A 25,283-nucleotide genomic window follows, 5' to 3' on the forward strand; every position below is an offset into this window, starting at 1 on the left:
TAGAGGTCATCCTGTTAATGGATTTCAGTCATCTTTAAAAGGCCACAAAGCTTCTTTTTCAAACAAATTATTATCAGAAATCCAATATATAGAATTGTATCTGTCTTATCCCACCTTGGGGAGAGGACAAAAAAAAACACACACACAGAAAAAAACAAGTTAAGGTACAGTGGCTTATCCTGTAATCCCAGCATTTTGGAGGCTGAGGCAGGAGGATCGCTTGAGTCCAGGAGTTCAACTGATTAACATAGCAGAGGCCCCCTCTCTACAGAAAAAAAAAAAAAAAAAAAAAAAAAAAAAATAGCTGGGCATGGTGGCGCATGACTACAGTTCCAGCTACTCAGGAAGTTGAGAAGGAAGATTGCTTGAGCCCAGGAGGTTGAGGCTGCAGAGGGCTATGATTGTACCACTGCACTCCAATCTGCGCAGAAGAGTGAGACCCAATCTCCAAACAAAACAACAGCAACAAAACCATACCTGGAGGGTGGAACTGCCTGTAAAAGACTACTGATCTGGTAGTGGTCTTTATAAGCCTCCTCACTTTATGGGCAGGAAGGGAGGGATGCACCCCAGCCCACACTGCAAGTGAGTGGGAGAGTTTGTTCTAGAAAACTGCCAGCTGGCTGCTGTGCCTACATGTTATCTTCAAACTACAGTTGTTTGAAGGAAACCTGTAAAACCACTTTTATCCATTTGGTGAAGATGAGTTTAGTTAAAATTAGATAATATTATTAAATTACGTTTATTGAGCTATAATGCCTTTTTTTTTTTTTTTTTTTTTTTTTTTTGAGACGGAATCTTGCTCTGTCGCCCAGGCTGGGGTGCAGTGGCCAGATCTCAGCTCACTGCAAGCTCCACCTCCTGGCTTACGCCATTCTTCTGCCTCAGCCTCCTGAGAGTAGCTGGGACTACAGCCCACCTCGCCTGCCAGCTTTTTGTATTTTTTAGTAGAGATCGGGCTCACCGTGTTAACCAGGATGGGTTCCCCATCTCCTGACCTCACATCTCCGCCTCGGCCTCCCAAAGTGCTGGGATTACAGGCTTGAGCCACTGCGCCTCGGCCGCTTTTTGAGATGGAGTCTCGGGCCTCTGTTGCCCAGGCTGGAGTGTAGTGGCATGATTTCAGCTCACTGCAACCTCCACTTCCCAGCTTCAAGCAATCCTCCTGCCTGAGCCTCCCGAGTAGCTAGGATTACAGGTGTGCCCCACCATGCCTGGCTAATTTTTTTGTATTTTTAGCAGAGACAGGGTTTCCCCACGTTGGCCAGGCTGGTCTTGAACTCCTGACCTCAGGTGATCCGCCTGCCTTGGCCTCCCAAAGTGTTGGGATTACAGGTGTGAGCCACTTTGCCTGGCCCATTTATTGAGCTGTAGTTTAGATATGATAACATGTGCCTACTCTAAGTGTACCTTTCCAGTGAGTTTTGGCAGATTTGTACACCTGTGTGAGAGCCATCACAGTAAAACTATGGGACATTTCCATCACCCCAAAAGGTTCCCTTGTCCTCCGTCCCACTTGATTTCTCTTCTAACTAATGCCCTACGCAACCACTAATCTGCTTTCTTTTACAGTCATACAGTATGTGTACTTTTGTGTGTGTCTGGTTTCTTTTGCTGAGTATGTAAGATTCATCCATTTGTTGTTGTTGTTGTTTAAGGTGGAGTCTCATTCTGTCATCCAGGCTGGAGTGCAGTGGTGCCATCTTGGCTCACCTCGGCCTCCCACAGTGCTGGGATTATAGGTGTGAGCCACCGCACCCAGCCTGTTTTGTATATATCTGTACTTCATTCCTTTTTGTGACCAGGTAGTATCCTATCATATGGTGTGATGGTTAATTGTATGTGTCAGCTTGACTGAGCAATGAGGTACCCAGACATTTGGTTAAACATTATTCTGGGTGTATCTATGGGGATATTTTTAGATGAGATTAACATCTGAATCAGTAGACCTAGTAAAGCAGATTGCTCTCCCTAACAGGGGTAGACTTCATCCAATCCATTGAAGACCTGAACAGAATCAAAAGGCTGGGTAAGAGGGAACTTTACCTCCCTGACTCCTTGAGCTGGGACATTGCCCTCAGATTGGAAGGACACCATCAGTTCTCCTGGGTCTCCAGCTTGCTGACTGCAGATCTTGGGACTTCTCAGCCTCCATAATCCCATGAGCCAATTTCTCATCATAAATCTTTTTACCTCTATCACTATCTCTAGTCTCTGGATAGCTATACACATAGTGTTGGTTCTGTTTCCCTGAGGAACCTTGACAAATACATGTGGCTATTCTATAATTTGTTTATCCACTCACCTGTTGCTGGACATTCGGAATTGTTTCCGGTTTGGGGCCATTAGGAACGAAGCTTCTAGGCCAGGTGTGGGAGGAGTGGGGACGGGTCACGCTGTAATACCAGCACTTTGAGAGGCAAAGATGGATAGATCACTTGAGGCCAAGAGTTCTGGACCAGCCTGGACAACATGTTGAAACCCTGTCTCCACTAAAAATACAAAAATTAGCCTGGTGTGGTGGCGGCGCCTGTAATCCCAGCTACTCAGGTGGCTGAGGCGTGTGAATCGCACAAACCCGGGAGGCAGAGGTTGCAGTGAACTGAAATCGAGTCACTGCAGAGTCTGGGTGACAGAGAGAGACTGTTTTTTTTTTGTTTGTTTTTGTTTTTGTTTTTTTAAATAAAAGAGCTGGGCGCGGTGGCTCATGCCTGTAATCCCAGCACTTTGGGAGGCCGAGACGGGCAGATCACGAGGTCAGGAGATCAAGACCATCCTGGCTAACATGGTAAAACCTCGTCTCTACTAAAAATACATTAAAAAAAATTAGCCGGGCACGGTGGCGGGCGCCTGTAGTCCCAGCTACATGGGAGGCTGAGGCAGGAGAATGGTGTGAACCCGGGAAGCGGAGCTTGCAGTGAGTGGAGATCGCGCCACTGCACTCCAGCCTGGGCGACAGAGCAAGACCCCTTCTCAAAAAAAAAAAATAAATTAAAAAATTAAAAAAAAAAAGAAAGAAAAAGAATGAAGCTTCTATGAACATCTGTGCAGCAGTCTTTTTGTAGACGTGTGCTCTCATTTCTCATGGGTAAGTGTCTAGAAGTGAATTTACTAGGTCCTATGGTGAGTCGTCTAGGAAGCAGATGCCAAGATAGAGCAAGAAATGCAATCAATTTATTGAGGTTAATGTCTGTGAAATATAAAGGAGACACAGAACAGGAGGAGGCAGACCTGAACAGGGTCTTCAGACCAGATGTGACCCTGTCAAAGGAGAGGGGGATATCTTGATGGTTTACGTGGTTACCATACCCTTGGAGGGTGGCACAATATGCCACTTGAAAATATGCCACTTTGGCATAGGATTATTTTGAACTGAAGGCACTTGAAAAACAGCAGATATAAGAAGGGCACTCTGACGTCTCTTCCTTCTTCCTGAAAGCAGGAGATAAAACTCCCATGTGAAAGATGTCCTCCCTAAACCAGGAGGAAGAAACATTCTTGTCAACAGAGATAGGGAGTCAAGGCTGAGAAAAATCTGTACAAACAGACCTTATTAAAATACTCATTATTTTTCCCACATATTTTAGTTACTTTTGTGCAGTTGCCTCTTTCTGTTCAACATGGAATACAAGCACTTAGATTTTTCCACTTCTTTGGGTCTGTAGTATACTATATATATACACACACACACACACACACACATATATACACACACACACATATATATATATACACATCTTTTTTTTTTTTTTTACTTTTTTTGAGATAATGTCTTGCTCTGTTGTCCAGGCTGGAGTGCATTGGCATGAAGATGGCTCACTGCAGCCTTGATTTCCCCAGTTTGAGGTGATCCTCCCACCTCAGCCTCCCAAGTAGCTGGGACTACACGTATGTGCCACCATACCTGGACAATTTATTTGTTTTTAGTAGAGACAAGGTCTCACTATGTTGCCCAGGTTGGTCTTGAACTCCTGGGCCCAAGTGATCCTTCTGCCTTGGCCTCCCAAAGAGCAGGGATTATAGGTGTGAGCCAACATGCCTATCCTATTTATTGGTTTTCAACCATGGTTCCTGGCTTATAACTCTCATTGCCTTTGTTACAGTCTTTTGTTCTAATGTTGGGTGTGTTAGGCCACAGGAGCAGTTCCTCTGCCCTCCTGCCCTCCTTTCACCTGTGCAATGGCAGGACTCTCATGTTCCCCAGCCCTTTAAAAAAATTTTTTTCCCATAGGTTATTGGGGTACAGGTGGTGTTTGGTTACATACTTTTTTTGTTTTGTTTTTTGTTTTTTGTTTTTGTTTTTTTTTTGAGACAGAGTCTTGCTTTGTGGCCCAGGCTGGAGTGCAGTGGTGAGATCTTGGCTCATTGCAACCTCCACCTCCTGGGTTCAAGCGATTCTCCCACCTTAGCCCCACCGAGTAGCTGGGATTACAGGCGTGCACCACCACGCCCGGCTAGTTTTTGTATTTTTAGTAGATACGGGGTTTCACTACATTGGCCAGGCTGGTCTTGAACTCCCAACCTCAAGTGTTCTGCCTACCTTGGCCTCCCAAAGTGCTGGGATTACAGGTTTGAGCCACTGTATTCGGCAGATGAGTAAGTTCTTTAGTGGTGATTTGTGAGATTTGGGTGCACCAATCACCTGAACAGTTTACACTATACCCTATTTGTTGTCTTTTACCCCTCACCTCTCTCCCACCCTTTCCCCCAAGTCCCCAAAGTCCATTGTATCATTTTTAATGCCTTCCCGTCCTCACAGCTTAGCTCCCACATATCAATGAGAACATACGATGTTTGGTTTTCCATTCCTGAGTTACTTTATTTAGAATAATAGTCTCCAATCTCATCCAGGTCATTGTGAATGCTCATAATTCATTCCTCTTTATGGCTGAGTAGTATTCAATCATATATATATATGATTGATTGATATATAGGTTGATATATTTATATATATTGATTTTTATATATGATATATGTAAGATATATACATATATCTCTCTCACAGTTTCTTTATCCACTTGTTGATTGATGGGCATTTGGGTTGGTTCCATGATTTTGCAATTGCAAATTGTGCTGCTATAATCATACGTGTGCAAGTACCTTTTTTGTATAATGACTTCTTTTCCTCTGGGTAAATGCCCAGTAGTGGGATTGCTGGATCAAATGGTAGTTCTACTTTTAGTTCTTTAAGGGATCTCCACATTGTTTTCCATAGTGACTGTACTAGTTTACATTCCCACCAGCAGTGTAGAAGTGTTCCCTGATCACAGCATCCACACCAACATCTGCTGTTTTTTTGATTGTTTTATTATGGCAATTCTTGCAGGAGTAAGGTTGTATCAAATTGTGGTTTTGATTTGCATTTCCCTGATCATTAGTGATGTTGAACATTTTTTCATAATGTTTATTGACCATTTGTATATATTCTTTTAAGAATTGTCTATTTGTGTCCTTAGCCTACTGTTTTTTGTTTTTTGTTTTCGTTTTTGTTTTTTTTTGAGACAGAGTCTCACTCTGCTGCCTAGGCTGGAGTGCAGTGGTGTGATCTCGGCTCACTGCAACTTCTGCCTCCCAAGTTCAAGTGATTCTCCTGCCTTAGCCTCCCGAGTAGCTAGCTGGGATTACTGGTATGTGCCACCACGCCCGGTTAATTTTTTGTATTTTTAGTAGAGATGGAGTTTTGCCATGTTGGTCATGCTGGTCTCAAACTCCTGACCTCAGGTGATCCACCTGCCTTGGCATCCCAAAGTGTTGGGATTACAGATGTGAGCCACCCCGCCTGGCCCTCAGCCCACTTTTTGATGGGATTGTTTTTTCCTTGCTGATTTGTTTGAGTTTGTTGTAGATTCTGGATATTAGTCCTTTGTCAGATATATAGATAGTGAAGATTTTCTCCCATTCTGTGTGTTGTCTGTTTACTCTGCTGACTGTTCCTTTTGCTATGCGCAAACTCTTTAGTTTAATTAAGTCTCAGCTGTTAATCTTTGTTTTTATTGCATTTGCTTTTGGGTTCTTGGTCATGAAATTCTTGCCTAAGCCAGTGTCTAGAAGGGCTTTTCCAATGTTATCTTCTAGAAGTTTTATAGTTTCAAGTCTTAGATTTAAGTCCTTAATCCATCTTGAGTTGATTTTTATATAAGGTGAGATATGAGGATCCAGTCTCAATTCTCCTACATGTGGATAGCCAATCATCCCAGCACCATTGTTGAAAAGGGTGTCCTTTCCCCACTTTATGATTTTGTTTGCTTTGTTGAAGATCAGTTGGCTGTAACTATTTGGATTTATTTCTGTGTTCTCTATTCTGTTCCATTGGTCTATGTGCCTATTTATATACCATTACCATGCAGTTTTGGTGAGTGAGTATGGCCTTGAAGTATAGTTTGAAATCAGGTACAGGGATGCCTCCAGATTTGTTCTTTTTGCTTAGTTTCGTTTTGGCTATACGGGCTCTTTTTTGGTTCCATATGAATTTTAGAATTGTTTTTTCTAGTTCTGTGAAGAATGAACCCCGACCCTTTCTGATTGTGGTGCCTGCCTGCCTTTCTTTCTTTCTCTCTCTCTCTCTCTTTCTTTTCTTTCTTTCTTTCTTTCTTTCTTTCTTTCTTTCTTTCTTTCTTTCTTTCTTTCTTTCTTTCTTTCTTTCTTTCTGTCTTTCTTTTTTTCTTTCTTTCTCTCTTTCTTTCTTTCTTTATCTCTCTTTCTTTCTTTCTCTCTGTCTCTCTCTCTTTCTCTTTCTCTCTCTCTCTCTCTCCCTCTCTTCTTCTTTTTTTTAATGAGATGGAGTCTCGCTCTTTTTGCCCAGGCTGGAGTGTAATGGCACGATCTCGGCTTTCTGTAACCTCCACCTCCTGGGTTCTAGCGATTCTCCTGCCTCAGCCTTCCAAATAGCTGGGATTATAGGCCACCACACCTGACTAATTTTGTATTTTTAGTTGAGACGGGTTTCTCCGTGTTGGCCAGGCTGATCTCAAACTCCTGACCTCAGGTGATCTGCCCACCTCGGCCTCCCAATGTGCTAGGATTACAGGCGTGAGCCACCACACCTGGCCTTTTTTTTTTTTCTGAAACTGAGTCTCACTCTTGCACAAAGGTGCAATCTCAGCTCACTGCAACCTCCGCCTCCTGAGTTCAAGCAATTCTCCTGCCTCGGCCTCCCCAGTAGCTGGGATTACAGGTGCCTGCCACCATGCCTGGCTAATTTTTGTATTTGTAGTAGAGACGGGGTTTCACCATGTTGGCCAGGCTGGTCTCGAACTCCTGACCTCAGATGACCCACCTGCCTCGCCTTCCCAAAGTGCTTGTGCCTGGCCCAACTGACTGTGGGTCTTAAGACCCTCCCATAAGAGGGTCCCATCCTATACCCTGAGGTAAGGAATGCTGATGTCATGAAGCCTCCGTGAAAACCCATGAAGACAGGGTTCAGGAGCTTCTGGATACTTGAAAAAGTGGAGCCTCCTGAAGGGTGGCACAGCCAGGGAGGCCATGGAAGCTCTGAGCCCCTTCCCCCATACCTTGTCCTACATGTTCCTTCATCTGTATCCCTGGCAATATCCTATATAATAAACCAGTAAATGTAAGTGTTTCTTTGAGTTCTGTGAGTCGCTCCAGCAAATTAATTGAACTCAAAGAGGGGGTCATGGGAACCTCAGCTTGAAGTCGGTTGGTCGGAAGTTCCAGAGGCCTGGACTTATGACTGGTTTTTATGTGTTGTGGGGGTGGGGCAGGGGCAGTCTTGGGGACTGAGCCCTCAACCTGTGGGATCTGGCACTGTCTTAGGGTATATAGTGCTAGAACTGAATTGGAGAACACCCAGCTGGTGTCTGCTGCTTGGTGTATGTGGGGAAAAACCCACTCATTTGGTCACAGAAATTTTTTGTGTTGACATGGTTGTTGTGGTATGAGAGTAGGGGAAAAACAGAGTTCTGGCTGGGCGTGGTGGCTCACACCTGTAATCCCACCACTTTGGGAGGCCGAGGTGGGTGGATTACCTGAGTTCAGGAGTTAGAGACCACCCTGGCCAACATGGTGAAACCCCATCTATACTAAAAATACAAAACTAGCCAGATGTGGTGGCACATGCCTGTAATCCCAGCTACTTGAGAGGCTAAGGCAGGAGAATCGCTTGAATCTGGGAGGCGGAGGTTGTGATGAGCCGAGATTGAGCCACTGCACTCCAGCCTGGGCTACAAGAGCAAAGCTCCATCTCAAAAAACAAAAAACAAAAGCCACAGAGTTTTTCCTACACAGGGTCTTTATTTTCTAATGGGGGCTCCTATGTAGATGTAAACATCTGTATGCTTTCCTCCTGTTAATTTGCATTATGTCAATTTAATTTGCAGACCCAGTTGGAGACCCTAAGAGGGTAGAGAAAAGTCGTGTCCCCCTATTCCCTTCTCAGGCTGGGTTGCAGCACTTGTCCATTCACTTTACAATTGGCAAAGAAAATCACAAGGCACTCACATAGATCACCTGGGTTCCACGTATATTCATCCTGACCCCCATTCTTTTATTTATTTATTTATTTATTTACAGAGTCTCACTCTGTCACCCAGGCTGGAGTGCAGTGGTGTGATCTTGGCTCACTGCAACCTCCTCCTCCTGGGTTCAAGTGATTCTCTTGCCTTAGCCTCCTGAGTAGCTGGGATTACAGGTGTGTGCCACCACGCCCTGCCCCAACTCCCATTCTAGAACAATAACTCTATCTTTCCCTGTTGAGGAGGGTCAGTTGAGACCAGTTGTGAGGAATAGTATCAGAGGCTCAGCCCTGTTTTTTTGTTTTGTGTTTGAGACAGTTTCACTCTTGTTGCCCAGGCTAGAGTGCAATGGCATGATCTTGACTCACAGCAACCTCTGTCTCCCAGGTTCAAGCAATTGTCCTGCCTCAGCCTCCCAAGTAGCTGGGATTATGGGCGCCCACAACCATGCCTGGCTAATTTTTAGTAGAGACAGAGTTTTAGCATGTTGACCAGGCTGGTCTTGAACTCCTGACCTCAGGTGATCTGTCTGCCTTAGCCTCCCAAAGTGCTGGGATTACAGGCATGAACAACCGTGTCGGGCCACAGCATTGATTTTTGTAGCTGGTAGGTAAGCAGCAGCTAGATCAGTCTTGGTAAATGGCAGTCTATGCCAGGGGTCAGAAAACTATAACCCTCAGGCCAAACCTGGCTTGCAGCCTGTTTTTGTATTGTCCACGTACTAAGAATGGATTTTGCATTTTTATTGATTTATTTTATTTTATTATATTATTTTTTTAAGACACAAGGTCTCGCTCTTTCGCCTAGGCTGGAGTATAGTGGTATGATCATATGATGCAGAAGTAGGCTGCTTGTGGGAGGCTTGAAATCTAGGGCTTAAGTGATCCTCTCCCCTCAGCCTCCTGAGTAGCTGGAATTACAGCCTTGAACCACCACCATGCCTGCTTAAAAAAAAAAAAAAAAAATTGGCCAGGTGCAGTGGCTCACACCTGTAATCCCAGCACTTTGGGAGGCCAAGGCAGTGGATTGCTTGAGGCCAGGAGTTTTAGCCCAGCCTGAACAACATGGTGAAACCCCATCTCTACTAAAAATACAAAAATTAGCCAGGTGTGGCGGCAGGCGCCTGTAGTCCTAGCTACTCGGGAGGCTGAGGAAGAAGAATAGCTTGAACCCAGGAGGTAGAGGTTGCAGTGAGCCAAGATCATGCCACTGCACTCCAGCCTGGGTGACAGAGCAAGACCTGTCTCAGAATTTTTTTTTTTTTTTTTTTAGAGATGGAGTGTCACCATGTTGCCGAGGCCGGTCTTGAATTCCTGGCCTAAAGCAATCTTCCTGCCTTGGCCTCCGAAAGAGTTGGGATGACAGGAATGAGCCACTGCGCCCACCTGTTTTAGTTTTAAATGGTTGAAAAAATAAACCATTTCTTGATATTAATCAAAGAAAATTAATATTGATTTACAGTATTTGTATTATAAACTGATTGATTTCCTCTGCTGACTTTGTTTGATTAGTTACAGGATAGTATGGCACAGCAAAACTGCGGAATAACATGTTAATCTATGGAACCCTTGTGCATTGCTGACGGGATGTAAAATGGTGCAGTCACCATGGAAAATTGTTTGGCAGTTCCTCAATAAGTTAAACATTGAATTACGGCATGATGCAGCAATTCCACTCCTGGGTATGTGCTCAAAAGAATTGAAAACAGGTATTTGAACAAAAACTTGTACACAAATGTTTATAACAGCACTATTCACAATAGCCAAAAGTTGGAAACAAGCCAAATGTCCATCGACTGATGAATGGATAAATAAAATATGGTATATTAATACGAGGGATATTATTCAGCTATAAAAAGAAATGAAGTACTGTGACATGCTACACCATAGATGAACCTTGAAAACATTATGTTAAGTGAAAGCCGGACACAAATGACCACATAATGTATGATTCCATTTATATGAAATATCCAGAATAGGGAAAATCCACAGAGACCATAAGCAGATTAGTGGTTCCCAGGGACTAAGGAGAATAAACTGCTCAGTAGGTGGGAACTTTCCTTTTGGGGTGATGAAAAAGTCTGAAACTAGATAGTGGTGGTGATTGCACATCATTGTGAATGTACTAAATGTCACAGAACTGTGCACTTCAGAATGATTAAAATAGTAAATTTTATCTTATGTGTATTTTACCACAATTTTAAAAGTAGGCTATACAAATAGGAAAAAAAATTTGATCTATTACTGAATGTCAGACATTTGCATCATTTCCTAGTTTTCCTTTTTTTTTTGTTTTGAGACAGGGTCTCACTCCGTCACCTAGGCTGGAGTGCAGTGGCACAGTCATGGCTCACTGCAGCCTCGGTCTCCCCAGGCTCAGGTGATCCTCCTACCTCAGCCTCCTGTGTTGCTGGGACTATAGGAGTACACCACCACGCTTGGCTCATTTTCTTTTCTTTTCTTTTTTTTTTTTAAATAGAGATGGGGTTTTGCCACGTTGCCCAGATTGGTCTCAAACTCCTGGGCTCAAGCAATTTGCCTGCCTTAGCCTCCCAAAATGTTGGGATTACAGGCATGAGCCATCACACCTGGCCCTATTTCCCATTTTTTATTGTTAAAACTAACTGATATGGTTTGGCTGTGCCCCACCTAAAATCTCATTTTGAACTGTAATCTCCATAATCTCCATATGTCAAGAGAGAGACCAGGTAGAGGTAATTGAATCATGGCCAGGGGTGGGGAGTAGGGGGGTTGGGGGGTGGTTTCACTTATGCTGTTCTGTGATAGCGAGTGCTCATGAAATCTGATGGTTTTATAAGGGGCTCTTCTCCCTTCACTCAACACTTTTCCCTCCTGCTGCCTTGTAAAGAAGGTTCCTTGCTTCCCCTTTGCCTTCCACCATGATTGTAAGTTTCCTGAGGTCTACCCAACCATGCTGAACTGTGAGTTAATTAGACCTCTTTCCGTTATAAATTACCCAGTCTCGGACAGTTCTTTATAGCAGTATGAAAATGGACAAATACACTAACCTTGAGGTAACCATTGTTGTTCATCTCAGAAGCACAAAATTTTAAGGACAAATTCCGAATTGTTGAATGACTGAGTTAAAGAACATGAACAATTTTAAGAGCTTGATATACAAGATAAAAACAACCTTTGGAAAGGATGCATTGGTTTCACTCTTATTACCCATTCAGTACACACACAGCGAACATGTGTAGAGTTTATACTCTGTGCCAGGTATATATGGAAGACTAAGCCACAGTTCTCAGAGATTTGAAATTTAACTGGATGATATAGGCCTGTAAGTAGCCAGCAACAATAAGGTACAATAGATGTAAATTTCAAGTGACACTGGAAACCCAAAGGAAAGAGGACCTGATTTTCTCTCTTTTTTTTTTTTTCAAGATGGAGTCTTGTTCTGTTGCCCAATCTGGAGTGCAGTGGCACTATCCTGGCTCACTGCAACCTCTGCCTCCTGGGTTCAGGCAATTCTTCTGCTTCAGCCTCCTGAGTAGCTGGGACTGCAGGCATGCAACCACCATGCCTGGCTGATTTGTGTATTTTTGTAGAGACAAGGTTTCACCATGTTGGCCAGGCTGGTCTTGAACTCCTGACCTTAAGTGATCCACCTGCCTTGGTCTCTCAAAGCACTGGTATTACAGGCATGAGCCACGGCGCCTGGCCCTGATTCACTCCTGTTTAAGAAGTGAGGTGATATCTGAGACCAAGGTGTTTTCTCAGCCTGTGTCAGCCACCCTCACCTATTCTGGATGTTACCTTAAAAAATAAGTTGCCATTTTTCATAGACTAAACCTTTACTTCTTAAAAACATATTTATTTTATTTAATTTTATTTATTTTTTGAGACACAGTTTTGCTCTTGTCTCCTAGGCTGGAGTGCAGAGGCGTGATTGACTCACCTCAACCTCCGCCTCCCAGGTTCAAGCGATTCTCCTGCCTCATCCTCCCAAGTAGCTGGGTTACAGGCATGCACCACCATGCCCAGCTAATTTTTGTATTTTTAGTAGATACCGGGTTTCACCATATTGGCCAGGCTGGTCTTGAACCCTGACCTCTGGTGATCTGCCTGCCTTGGCCTCCCAAAGTGCTGAGATTACAGGTGTGAGCCACTGCATCTGGCCTTCATGTTTATTTGATTGCTAGTGAAGATGAAGGTTTTTCTCATGTTTATTAACAACTTTTATTTCTTCTTTTGCTCATTTTCCATTGAGATGTAAATGCTTTTCTCAGAATTTTGAAGATTTCTATGGTAAGGGTGATTTTATTTCAGTTATTTTCACAGCAAATATATTCTGCTGACTTATGTTTGTTTTTAAGTCTTGTACAGGGTGGTTTTTAAAAAAGCTTTAATGAGGTATAATTTACACACTATAAAATATACCCACTGTGGCTGGGTGTGGCTGCACACGCCTGTAATCCCAGTACTTTGGGAGGCTGAGGTGGGCGCATCACCTGAGTTCAGGAGTTCGAGACCAGCCTGGCCAACATGGTGAAATCCCGTCTCTACTAAAAATGCAAAAATTACCTGGGTGTGGTGTGCCTGTAATCCCAGCTATTTGCGAGGCTGAGGCAGGAGAATCACTTGAACCGGGGAGGCGGTGTTGGGGTCTGTGTGTTTCTTAGCCAAAGGAATGAACACACAAGACAACACAAGACGAGACAAACATGGTGGCCACGCCGAATGACAGGCTCTGATTTATTTTATACAGTGTTTGTGGAATGTTGCCAAGTCACAAGACACATGTTGTTTTTCTGACCTTTCCCTGACTTTCTGGTTTTTCAAGATGTTTACACATTAACCAGTCCCCAGGGTCTGCTGTTTGCAGCTGGCTCCTTTGTCCTTCCTGTTTGCAGGGAAGGAGCATCCTGCTTTGTTTGCAAGAGCAGGACTTATCGGGAACACCTCGTTTGGAAGCACCTAGTCCTCTACATTTCCCCCTTCTTTATTTACAAGTTTGAATTTCTTTCAAAACCATCATCACATGTTGAGCTCGCTCGGATTCAGTGTTTGCCCTTTGGCACCGTCTCCAGCAGACTGTGAAAATGACAAAGGCAAGAACAACAATCAACACATTACTAGAAACAGAAGTCAGTAAAGTTTTTACAGGGCTCATAGGATTTAAAGATGTCAAGCTTTGTGCAATACCAGTCATCAAATCTGCTCCGGTCAGCAATGGTAACTGATTGTGAAATGTTTCAGAAATGTTTTGTGTTAATTCTTGTATTTCTAAGGAAAGATTATTATGGCCAATTAAAAGTCTCTTTGTCTCAGTCCAATTATGTACAGTGCTGTTAAAAGGAACAGGAGTAATACAAAATTGGGTAGTATTCCAATCACATTTTAACAAAGCTCGAGTATTCAACACTGTTAGCTGATCTCCTAACCAAGAAACCACTTGCTCCAGATTATCCACTCGTTCAGTCAGATGAGCATCTATGTCTCGCTGCTGCCACAACAAATGTGATTGTTCATGCCATTGTTGTACAAATTCTGCATTTTGTATACTCTGGTGTAGAGTTAATCCAGCAACAGCGGCAGTGGAAGCAACTGCTACAAGTCCCACCACCACTGTTACGATGATCCCAACTATTCTCCGGCTGCGGTGGACAAGATCTTGTATTACTTTACAAATTTGAGTGACCCCAGCGGATTCACTCCAGGAGCGTGTTAAGTTCACAGGTAGCCAGGTTTCTTTCCTGGCTTTCAAAATATATAAATCCGAATGAGACTCATTCCAATTATTATTCTACCAAGTAGTATTTATACAACCTAAGAATGTACAATTGCCTGTACAGTTAACTACCCCTGTATTATTATCCCATTTAAAGATTTCTGTTAACAACAAATAAGGTTTCTTTACACATGCAACAACATATCTAGAGCTATTTCGATGTAAAGATATACGAAAAGGATTAGAAATGTTAGTAGTAAGATTCAAGGACTTGTTTCCCGTGAAAGTGAACATTGGTTTACCAGCAGCTAGCAACTTCCAAATATGACTTTGTATTTGTGAGGTGTTGGCCAAATGCAGCATAGGGGGTGACAAGCCACCATCATGCCAAATAATAGTTTCATTGCCATCCACAGCAATGCTGTGATTACCCTTATGCCAGCGCAGGTTGACATGGCTGAATTTAGTTTGAAAATCTCCATGCAGACTCCAATCTGTAACAAGGTATTTACGACTTTTCCCTTTTACTTCTAACAACAATCACGGCCCACTACCTCTACATCTAGTCCACTCTAGTTGGGAAACACCTCCGGACACATTAGGGATAGGGCATAAAGATAATGTAGTTGGCAAAGTTTCATTAAGTAATGCAGTATGATTATACTTAAAACTTTGAGCAACAATAATCATAGTAAAGGCAGCAATGTGACTATGGTTATAGCAAATAGCCCAAGCCTCATAAGAAGGATGCAGATAATGTGGACTACTCCCAAGACATATAGGTAACCCTTCAACCCCAAATTGATATGAACTATTTACTATGCCAGTGCCTAATTCAGGAACTTGGTTCAAAAAAGGTGATGGCATCCAAGCAGTATCATTAGTAAATACTGGGACCTCTTTGTCTCCCCATGCCACACCTTGATATAAGGGTGGAAAAGGAATATAAGCCCAGTAGGTAAATTCTCCAGCCGTTACCTGGCAATTCACTATAGCCAGCATAGCCAGAAATAAAGTCATCGGGGTTTTGGGCTGCCCAGCTTGCTGAACAACCCCTTCAGCTTTCTGAGTGAGCTTTTTCAGCTGACCCCATGTTGGGGGCTCCGCACGTCAAGTTCTAAAGGTGAATGTTCTCTGAGCGCTCAGATTCAGCTCCTGAAATGCTGCTAGAAAGTCCCCGATCAGCTCCTCTTCGCCATGGCACCACTTTAGTCTTCTAGACGGGAACCACTCATCTCCAGCACCTGTACGGACAAGAGCATAGCCTCGGCCCCATTGTAAAACTTTTCCTTTTAAATATTGCCCTTGTAATGAAGGATAATACACCCACAGATTACTGTTTTGCAGCTTTTCTAAAGGCTGTTGAAAATGTTTCACTGCTGCCGACTGCTGTAATTGGCGCCAATGGTTGAGAAAATTTAAAGTAAAAAGGGCTTTCAGAATTTGATGTTTTGGGGAATCTCTCCCATTTCCCCCTGTTTGTTTTGAAAGTTGTAATTTTAAAGTAGCATTGGCTTTTTCAGTAATTGCTTGGCCTTGACTGTTAAATGGAATACGGGTGGAATGGTGAATATGATATAAAGAAAGGAAGGCAGCCAATTTACAAGAGCGATAAGCAGGGGCATTATCAGTTTTTAATTCAGCAGGAACTCCCATAACCACAAAGCAAGTAAGTAAATGAGTGATAACAGAGTCAGCCTTTTCAGAGGGTAATGGTGTAGCCCATTGGAAATGTGACCAGGTATCAATTGTATGATGAACATATTTTAGACGACCAAAAGAAGAGACATAAGTGACATCCATTTGCCAAATGTGATTTTGTTGAGTGCTGCGAGGATTAGTACCTGGACTTAGAAAAGGTGCAATAATAGGAGCACAAGATGGACAGGCCCTGACAATAGCTCAGGCTTGTCGGCGTGTTATAGAAAATTGCCGTTGTAATCCTAAACTATTAGTATGATGCAATTGGTGCTCATCCTGAGCACGTTGGACACTGCCGATAAGTAAGGAATCAATTTGACTATTGCCAAAAGTCAAAGGTCCTGGCAAAGTAGAGTGAGAACGAATATGAGTGATAAAAAGGGGGGCAGTGCGAGAAGTAAGAGCTATAAATAATAAAGAAAATAATTTTTGTAAAGGAGTTTGAGGGAATAATGGCAATGAAGTTTGTGAAATATATTGAGTCACATAAACAGCATATTGGGAATCACTAACAATGTTATAAGGGGTTTGAGGCCAGTCTTGAAGTACCATAAGAATGGCAAAAAGTTCTCCCTGTTGTACTGATTCAAATGGATAGTGAGAAATTTTAGAGTTATCCTGTGTCCAATATCCAGCTTTTCCGTTACTAGATGCATCAGTGAAAAAGGTGGGACCCTTAACTGGGGTGTAAGAGATGGGATTATATGGCAGTAAAGGATATTGTTGTAGAAAAGCAAATAATTTATTACTAGGATAGTGCTGAGAAAAAGAACCAGTGTACTCAGCGCAGGACTTGCCAACCTTCATGAGTCTCTAGTAGAGATTCAATTTGTTGTTTAGACAATCGGGTAATAATTTTTATAGGGTCAACACCAAGCAACTGATGAACTTGATGTCATCCTTTAATAATCAATTCAGCCAATTTATCAATGTATGGGTGAATTTTTTTAATGGCTTTATTAGCCAAAAATAGCCACTCCAGAATATTATTATCTTGATGTAAAATGGCCGTTGGTGAGTGAGGAGTATGAAAAAGACATAAAGAGGGTGGAAGATTGGGTGCAATATAATTAAGTTGAGCTTCACTGATTCTATTTTCTACAAATGACAACTCTTCTTCTGCTGCAGGGGATAGTTGATGGGAACTATTTAAATCTGAATCCCCTTCTAAGGTAGCAAATAAATGTTGAAATTTGTAAGTAGGTATGCCTAAAATGGGGCGAAGCCAATTCATGTCTCCTAGCAATTTTTGAAAATCATTGAGGGTTAAAAGTTGATCTCTTCAAATTTGAACCTTCTGAGGCCGAATCTGCTTTTCTGCTGAAAGGTATCCCAAATATTGAATAGGAAATTGAGTCTGTATTTTCTCGGGAGAAATTTGTAAATTATATTGAGTTAATTGCTGTTGCAAAGCTTGAAAAACTTGACTTTGCAGGACTTCATCAGGAGTTGCTAATAGAATATCATCCATATAATGGTATATCAATATAGTAGGGAATTGACATCTAACAGGATTTAAGGCTCTATGAACAAATTCTTGACAAAGAGTAGGACTATTAAGCATACCTTGAGGGAGAACTTTCCTTTGGTATCTTTGAGTAGGCTGTCTATTATTATATTCGGGAACAGTAAAGGCAAATTTTTCATAATCTTGGGGCTTTAATGGAATAGTAAAAAAAAAATCTTTAAGATCTATGACCATTAATTTCTAATTTTGTGGGATAAGGGCTGGATTAGGAAGACCAGGTTGTAAAGTCTCCATAGGTTGAATACAAGCATTAATAGCTCTAAGATCAGTTAATAAGCGCCATTTTCCACTTGTCTTTTTAATGACAAACACAGGGGAATTCCATGCAGAAGTACTTGGTTCAATATGCCCCTCGGCCAATTGCTCCTTAACTAAATCTTTTAAAGCCTCAAGTTTTTCTTTAGACAACTGCCACTGTTCCACCCATACAGGAGTTTCAGTTTTCCACTTCAATTGTAAAACTTGAGGCTTGTGGACAGTGGCTATGAGTTTAAAGGATTGTAGCCCATCTTGAACATCATATTTTTCGCAGCCGGAGAAATATGAGGAATGCTTAGAAAGGCACCAAATTGTCGTAAAAGATCATGGCCCCAAAGGTTAATGTTAATGAGAACTATATAAAATAATACTTTTCCCTGTTGTCCTTCAGGTCCTATGCAGCTCAGGGGCTCAGCACTTTGGTAGACTACAGAAGCAGTACCTAGGCCAGATAAAGTGACCGATACTTGTTTCTTTTTCCAATGAGCAGGCCATTGAGCCAAGCAAATAATTGATACATCTGCTCCTGTATCAACTAATCCCTCAAAAAGTATCCCATTAATTTGCAACGAACATAAAGGTTTTTGATCAGAAACTAAAGTTTCCCAGAAAACAGTTTTCCCAGTACTACCGAAACCTCCTTGACGAGACACATCTCTAGACAGAAAGGGAAAAAAAGGCAATAAAAGCAATTGTGCAATACATTCCCCTGCCTCTAGGCGCATAAATTGTGAGACTTGTACCATAATATGGATTTCATCAGTAAAGTCAGGGTCAATAATTCCTGGGATCGCTATTAGCCCTCACAGAGCACTGCTACTTCGACCTAATAGTAGTCCTACATGCCCATCAGGCAAAGGGCCACATACTCCAGTAGCTAATTTATATATACCTCCATCGGGAGACAAAGCATAAGGTTGGGTAATGGCCAAATCAGCAGCAGCGCTTTGCCTAGTAGCAGCATAGAGCTGAGAAACAGGTATAAGATGCGAAACCTTTAAGGATGGCTCGAGGGTGTTCTCTGATGCTGTAGACCATGGCTTACCGGTTATTGTTACAGACTTGTATTGTAATTGTTGGGGCCCCAAGCCTGTGGGCCCCGATTTCCGTTTCCCAGGAGAGGTAATAATGAATTGCCATGTTTATCAGTTTTTGAGCGGCATTCGTTTGTCCAATGGTGACCTTTACCACACCGTTTACAGTCCCCAGAAGGTAGCCTTTTGTCTTTTGAAGCAGAAACGCCCAATTTTTTCTGACACTCTTTTTTAAAATGGCCAGGTTTCCCACATTGAAAACATATACCTTGTTTAGAATTACTCTTTAAGGCTTTGGAAATTGCACCAACAAACAGTTGAGCATTATACATAGCCCCTCCAACACCAGCACAAGCTCTAATGTATTCATCTAAATTAGCTCCACTGGCTTTTAAAGGTCTCAGTAATTTTTGACATTCGGGGTTAGCATTTTCTTTTTCTTTTTTTTTTTTTTTTGGCCGGGGTCCCCTCTCCCCCCCCGGGTGGGGTGCAATGGCCGGATCTCAGCTCACTGCAAGCTCCGCCTCCCGGGTTCACGCCATTCTCCTGCCTCAGCCTCCCAAGTAGCTGGGACTACAGGCGCCCGCCACCTCGCCCGGCTAGTTTTTTGTATTTTTTAGTAGAGACGGGGTTTCACCGGGTTAGCCAGGATAGTCTCGATCTCCTAACCTCGTGATCCGCCCGTCTCGGCCTCCCAAAGTGCTGGGATTACAGGCTTGAGCCACCGTGCCCGGCCCTCGGGGTTAGCATTTTCAAAGGACAACGTCTGCAACAAGATTTTAGAGGCAGGGCCAATGCCTACAGTTTTTAATACAGCATCTTGAAGACGTGCCACAAAGTCGGGGTATGGTTCATTTGCCCATTGTAAGATCTTTACAAAGGATAAAGAAGTTTTATCCGCTATTTCTACCTTGTTCCAAGCTCTTAAAAATAAAGTCTTAATTTGTGTGAGGGCTGTATCATCTAAGCCAGCTTGAGCATCAAGCGTGGCATATTGCCCCATTCCAGTGAGTTGTTCTTCAGTGGGTCCCAGGGGGTTACGTTTAGCATTTTTTCTAGCCTGCACATGTGCCTCTTCCATCCACCAGCTTCGCAGCTGTAACCATTAAGAACGATCAAGAACAGCCTTTCCCAAAGTTTCCCAATCAATAGGAATAATTAAGTTTTCTGATGAGAAGGAATCGAGAAGACTAAGAACAAATGGGGACTGGGGCCCATGATTAGAAATGGCAGTTTTCATTTCTTTTAAAAACTTAAATTGTAATGCTGCAAAATGAACATTATTACTACCATTTGGAAATTGAACGTTAGGGGCAAAAGGGACTCGTGTAATTGGAAACAAATCTAACTCTTCAAAATCTCCTTTATCACCCTCTTCTTCCCCTATGGGAGGGAAGGGTATAGAAAAAACCCTTCCAAATAAAGGCAAAGGAGCCGGGGGTGGTGGTAAAGGAAAATCCTCCTCCAATGGAGCAGATGGAAGGGTGGCAGGGAAAGCCTGTAGTGGTGATTTAGGAGAAACAGGAGCAGTGACACCTTGCAATTTTAACAATTGTTGTAACATATCCAGAATACTCTGCATATCAGAATTTCCTTTGGAAGGAGACCGTGAGAGAAGCACTGGTTCTTCCTCTAACTCCCTATCTTCAGCAACTGGAGCGTAAATAGGCTCCTCTCCAAGGGCAGCTCCTTCTGTTTTTTTATTTGCTGCACCCTCCGCGGCAATATCGCCACGTTCAGAGTCAGTTTTGAGTAACTCTTAAGCTTGTGTAATTGAGCTGCATAAAGTCCACAAAGTTAAAGGCATAGTTTGCCCACGCTGATGTGCCTGTTGCAGGACCTTAACCACTTGTAACCATTCTTTTTGATTTAGCTGTATTTTAGTCTGATATTGAAACCAATAACAATGCTGCTCAACATGGGCAAGCAATCGTTTCAAAGTTTTTTCTTTTACTTCCACTTCTATAGACAATAACAATCCTTGGAGCAACTGCAAATACTCAGAGGCCAAAGAGGTGGAATTCCCCATAATTTTCCCGTGGGTCACCCTTCTTTATTTACTTACTGGGGTTGGTTCCCCTCCGGTTCCTTGCTTTCGTGAAGCCACGGACCCTGCTCGCTGTGCCAGATGTTGGGGTCTGCGTGTTTCCTAGACAAAGGAATGAACACACAAGACAACAGAAGACAAGACAAACATGCCGGCCGCGCCGAATGACAGGCTCTGATTTATTTTATACAGTCGTTTGTGGAATGTTGCCAAGTCACAAGATACATGTTGTTTTTCTGACCTTTCCCTGACTTTCTGGTTTTTCAAGATGTTTACACATTAACCAGTCCCCAGGGTCTGCTGTTTGCAGCTGGCTCCTTTGTCCTTCCTGTTTGCAGGGAAGGAACGTCCTGCTTTGTTTGCAAGAGCAGGACTTATCGGAAACATCTCGTTTGCGAGCATGTAGTCCTCTACAAGGCGGAGGTTACAGTGAGCCGAGATTGTGCCATTGCACTCCAGCCTGGGCAACAAGAGTGACACTTTGTCCCAAAAAAAAAAGTATATATTATATATATATATGTATATACACACACGCGCACACACACACACATATATACACCCATTGTAAGTGCACAATTCAATGATTTTTAATAAAACATATAGAGTTTCTATAGATAGACATATCCAAGTCATATAAATATGTAATAAAGTTGTAGAATTGTGCAGGGTATTTTAAAAATATATATCTTTCATTGTATTTAGTCATAGTTAATTTTTATTTCTTTTTAAATTCAAAATAGTTTAGAGATTAAACACATCAGTAAACAAATTTATTAACATTATGTTTAGAACCATGTTCTATATCAATCATTATTTATTTTCAAATCTGGAACAGTGCAAGGAACCATACAGTTATGGGAGAAAAAACAATCATGCTTTTTTTTTTTTTTTTTTTTCACGTGGAGAAACTTCAGGCATGGAAAGCAAAGAGGTAGAGATTCAACTGTTTAATTTCACTGCTGTTCTTGTAATCCGGTGACTTGCTTAATACACAGCCTGCAGGCAGGAGAATCAGGTGACTTGGAGCCCTGGGTGAGAAGGTGAAGTTGTTACCCAATCCTGATTTAGGGCAAGGCGACCTCTGTTTTAGGACTGTCTTAGGTATTTTTTTTTTCTTCTTCTGGGTCCGAGTCTCACTCTGTCATCCAGGCTTAAGTGCAGTGGCGCAATCTCGGCTCACTGCAACCTCTGCCTCCCATGTTTTTATCCCGCTTCAGCCTCCCAAGTACCTGGGATTACAGGCATGTACCACCACAGCTGACTAATTTTTGTATTTTTAGTAGAGACAGGGTTTCACCATGCTGGCCAGGCTGGTCTCAAAATCCTGACCTCAGGTGATTCACCCACCTCAGCCTCCCAAAGTACTGGGATTACTTACAGGCGTGAGCCACTGCCCTGTGCCAGGACTGTTCTAGGTTTCGACTTTCCTCCCTCTCTGGATTCTGTACACAGTGTTTCACTTTAGAGCATCTTTTTCTGTCTTTTTTCTTTATTTAAGTCTGACTCTTTCTTCCTCTTTGCTCTGTGATAACTGTTGGGAAGAAATGGCTTCTTTATTATTCACTTCGAATGGGCATTTCAGCTTAGGTCCTTGCCTTGAGGATCAAAATATTATCATCTTCACTCATACTCCTTACAAACATATCACCCTCTCTCACATGGTGAAAGACAGCAAGAGAGATGCCAGGCTTTTTTCAAAAGCCAGACCTTGTGTGAACTACCAGAGCAAGAACTCACTCATTACCATGGGGATGGCACCATGCCATTCATAAGGGATCTGCCCCTAAGATCCAAACACCTCCCACCAGGCCCACCTCCAACACTGGAGGCCACATTTCAACATGAGATTTGGAGGAGACACACGTCCAAACTACATCATCATCCAAAGATAAGGATAGTAATTTATGCCTAATAGAATTTCATAAGGAACAAATGTAGTAATACATGTTAAGCATCTTGCACATGGTAGGTGATCAATACATATTTACAAATGTCAATAAATATTAACATTATTATTATTCTCATTCAATGTACATGATTAGGAGTTAGTTTAAGGGAGGAGACCCCCCCTTATATTGTCTTATGCCCAATTTCTGCCTCCAAAGAAAGAAAAAGTAAAAACTAAAAGGCAGAAATGAAATCCACAAGCAGACAGCCTGGCGCCACACCCTGGGCCTGGTAGTTAAAGATCGACCCCTGACCTAATTGGTTATGTTATCTATAGATTATAGACATTGTATAGAAAAGCACTGTGAAAATCCCTATCCTGTTTTGTTTTGATCTAATTACCAGTGCATGCAGCCTCCAGTCACGTACCCCCTGCTTGCTCACAACCCTCTCACGCACACCCGCTTAAGAGTTGTGAGCCCTTAAAAAGGACAGGAATTGCTCGCTCGGAGAGCTTGGCTCTTGAGACAGGAGTCTTGCCAATGCCCCTGGCCGAATAAACCCCAAATAAATCCCTTCCTTCTTTAACTCAGTGTCTGAGGAGTTTTGTGTGCGGCTCATCCTGCTACAAGTTAATAAGAGAATACTTTGGTCAATCAGTACTACATATTAATATAGTTTCAGCTCTGCCAGCAGGAACCAAGATCAGGAAATAATGAATATTAAGAAGATAAAAGAGGCTGGGTGTGGTAGCTCATGCCTGTAATCCCAGCACTTTGGGAGGTGGAGGTGGGCAGATCGCTTGAGGCAAGGAGTTCAAGACCAGCCTGAGCAACTTGGTGGAACCTCATCTCTACAAAAAATACAAAAAATTTAAATTAGTTGGGCATGGTGGCACATGCCTGTAGTCCCATGTACTTAGGGGACTGAGGCGGGAAGATCTCTTGAGCCTGGGTGGTTGAGGCTGCAGTGAGTCATGGCTCACACCACTGCACTCCAGCCTGGGTGATAGAGTGAGACCTTGTCTCAAAAAAAAAAAAAAAAAAAGGATAATTAAAAAGTAAAACCTTAACTATTTGCAAAATTGAAGAGTATAATCAGGGCTGTTATATATGGATATTCAGGTTGTACACTGCCCAACACAGGAATGTAGTTTACATAGACTGTAATATGAATGATGCTCTCTGGATTTGTTCAGTGCACAACTCTTAACAGTTATACATAGTAGCCTCCAAGATAATAGATAATAATGGTCTTCAATGAATAATTGGATGTCTTTTAATAAGGAAAGCAGAAAGCAATTAAAGATGTTTTTGGATTTCGTGATTGGAAGGGTCCTGGGAGATGATCTAGTTCAATCCCCTCCGCATATTTCAGATAACAAAAGTAAATCAGGGGAGGGAAAAATACAAGGTTCATCCAGGGCAGAACTGGGACAAGAACTATGTCTCCAGGCTCTTTGCTAATTGCCCTTTGTGTTTATGCACAATTTCATTGTTGGTAGGAATTAGCATTCCAAATCACATCTTAAAACCCCTAGAGAGAAGGAAGACGTGCAACGGCTTTGCATCTTCTAGCCTTTGTCAGGAACAAACCCAGGATGGCTAAGCAGGAATGTGATGAGTTCTGGGTCTTTGCTCTTCAGTGTCCTGCACGTCTTCTCAGCGTGAACAATTCCTGTTGAGCATTGCCCCTTTGAAAGCTTTTTGTTTGCCCCTGTCTTCGACTTGATGTTAGCTGGCAAGCGATGTGGTTTGCTAATGACCTCAACCAGGTTGCTAGCTTGGTAGTAATCTGAGAACAGAGTCTCTGGAGACCAGCTGAACTCTTTTGAAGTTTGCTGTGGTGAATTGATGTACTGCTTCAGATTTTAATTCAAAATCAAACAGAGCCTAAGTAGGGACGATGGGAGGCTACGCTACGGGAAGCTGATGTTGGGCATTAAGTACCTTGGGTTTTAAATTAATAGCCAGCTATGCATTACCTTTTCCCTATCCTCCACAGTCAGGTATTTGTCAGTAAGTGGATATGTGGGAGGCATTGTGCCACTAGGTGCTGTGGGAAAGCCAGGAAGAATCAAACCCTAGGGGGTGCCTTTGGAAGAGAGCTGTGTGCAGATTTTGAACTTGAGCCATACCTTGAAAAATTGGTACATTTGGAGCAGAAGAGGTAGAAAAGAAAAGGAGAATGGGGAAAGAATTTTGGGTGGGAGTAATGACAAGCTTGAAAGCTTATAGGGAGAAATATACAAGGTGTGTTTGGGAAATGAAATACGGATCAATCTAATCAGTAGTGAGAAGTTATGAAAGGAAGATTGAGCTTTGTGCGATGGCAATATCGTAGCCAATGAGGTTTATCTGAGGTGTGATTGTTGCTAATTGGGGAAGAAAAAAAAAAAGACTTTGGTCTAGCCTGATAGGTCCTTAAACCCCAAATGTGGAAGACTTTATTTATTTAAGATGGGATCTCACTCTGTCGCTGAGACTGGAGTGCAGTGGTGCAGTCATAGTTCGCTGTAGCCTTGAAGTTCTGGGTTCAAGTGATGCTTCTGCTTCAGCCTCCTGAGAAGCTGGAACTACAGGTATGCGCCACTATGCCCAGCTAATTTTAAAAGAATTCACTATGTTGCCCAGGCTGCTCTTGAATTCCTGGGCTCAAGT

The 25,283-nt window shown here is 42.6% G+C and overlaps 1 non-coding gene across 1 annotated transcript; it reads left to right on the forward strand.

The window, feature by feature from the left end:
- Window positions 1–24,940: 24,940 nt before the first annotated feature.
- LOC116271909 lies at window positions 24,941–25,078 on the forward strand. The gene has a single exon (XR_004180648.1). It is a non-coding gene; the product is annotated as a U4 spliceosomal RNA (small nuclear RNA).
- Window positions 25,079–25,283: the final 205 nt, after the last annotated feature.

Source organism: Papio anubis, chromosome 1 (assembly GCF_008728515.1).
Source record: "Papio anubis isolate 15944 chromosome 1, Panubis1.0, whole genome shotgun sequence".
Lineage (NCBI taxonomy): Eukaryota > Metazoa > Chordata > Mammalia > Primates > Cercopithecidae > Papio > Papio anubis.